The 1,630-nt window shown below is 44.0% G+C and overlaps 1 long non-coding RNA gene across 1 annotated transcript; it reads left to right on the forward strand.

The window, feature by feature from the left end:
* Positions 1–934: 934 nt before the first annotated feature.
* LOC121652188 lies at positions 935–1,395 on the forward strand. Its single transcript, XR_006012567.1, has 3 exons — positions 935–991; positions 1,118–1,171; positions 1,283–1,395. It is a non-coding gene; the product is annotated as an uncharacterized LOC121652188 (long non-coding RNA).
* Positions 1,396–1,630: the final 235 nt, after the last annotated feature.

Genomic DNA, 1,630 nt, shown 5'->3' on the forward strand with positions numbered 1-1,630 from the left:
TTGTACCAGGTTGAGCAGGGTCTGAAGACAGTGTACTGAGGATTTGCTTCATCGACCTTGATGCTATCATGTCATGCGAGTCTATATTAACCAAGCCCATGTGTATCTCTGCGAACTCGCTCAGCCAAAGCTGTTTGACTGTGTGACTCCCATTGCTGATCAGCTCTTAATAAAAATAATTTGTTTGATCCTCACTTAGAGTGTGATCTCTGATAATAAAAATTTCACTACACCCCTGAGTTATATCTCAGCACCTGTTTATAATTTCTCTTACTACATTAATAACCCCTAAATGATGAGACCTGTGTCTCCAACATCTCTACCAGATGTTTAGCCGCTACTAATGGTTTAGTTCTACTAGATGTTTAGCCGCTACTAGCAGTGCAGCCACACGACCAAAACAGCAGTCAGGAGCATCATTGTTTGCAAGCATTGCACTGTACAAGCAGCATCCAAAGAGGAGCAAAAGTTTTACTTCAGTTCAGACAGGAGCATTTTTTTCATGCACCCTTGATCGCTACAGCACCTTGATCAAGGCTGGACGGTGGTGTGGTTGTTAGTACCGCAGCCCCAAGGGAAGAAGGTTGCTGGTTCGAGCCTCGGCTGGAAGGAAGTTTGAACAGTGACCTTTCTGTTTGGAGTTTGCATGTTCTCCCCGTGTATGCATGGGTTCTCTCTGGGTACTCAGTTTTCCTCATACTGCCCAAAGACATGCATGTAAGATTAATTTTTCATCCAAAATTTTCCCTAGTTTGTCTGTAGGCCCCTGCAATGTAAATATCCAGATATAGAGACAAGTGACATAATGTACTCCTCTGCTCTTTGTTTGACTCTGCTCATGTAACAGAGTAAATTGTGTTATTCCACTTGCTTCCATTCTGACCTGTACTGCATGGTGAAGGGGCGGTGGTCCTTGGGCGTTTCCTCCCTGGTGCTGACGTAATTGCGTCATCAGCTGCGTTTGGTCAGTACTGGGATGGATTCGTCCGAGGTAAGTCGTGTTCCTGAAGTGGTCCACAGTTGGGGATATTTCTGGTCTCTAGCACCTGGTTGCTAGTAAACCAATGTGGTATTGAGTTGCTATCCCCCTCATTTCGTTTTGCTAAAACTCTTACAGTGTTTACCGACTGAGCTCACCGCACCTGATCCTGCATTTCTGTGTTCTGTACAGGTAAATATGTGTTTTGTTAATAATATTTTGATCAGTACTGGGATGGATTCGTCCGAGTGTTTACCGACTGAGCTCACCGCACCTGATCCTGCATTTCTGTGTTCTGTACAGAACTAATAAACGGCCGGTGTTGGCGAGACCTGAGCATCGCAATATCTTCATTAATTAACACAACGCAGAGCTACAACATATATGAACCTGCCAGCACCCAGGACTGGCATGGTTACACTCAGTCCAGACAAGACACAAATGAACAACTACAGCTACGCATCAGCTAAATGACTTTTTAACACAAAACAACTGCTATGATATGTTCCAGTCAGGTTTTAGACAGCACCGCAGCGCTGAGACTGCTCTGTCATTAATGACATATGTTTGAATACAGACAATGGAAAATGTCAGTCTTACTGGACCTCAGTGCTGCATTTGATACAGTTGACCACAATACTTAAATGACTG

The sequence above is a fragment of the Melanotaenia boesemani genome, chromosome 13 (assembly GCF_017639745.1).
Source record: "Melanotaenia boesemani isolate fMelBoe1 chromosome 13, fMelBoe1.pri, whole genome shotgun sequence".
Lineage (NCBI taxonomy): Eukaryota > Metazoa > Chordata > Actinopteri > Atheriniformes > Melanotaeniidae > Melanotaenia > Melanotaenia boesemani.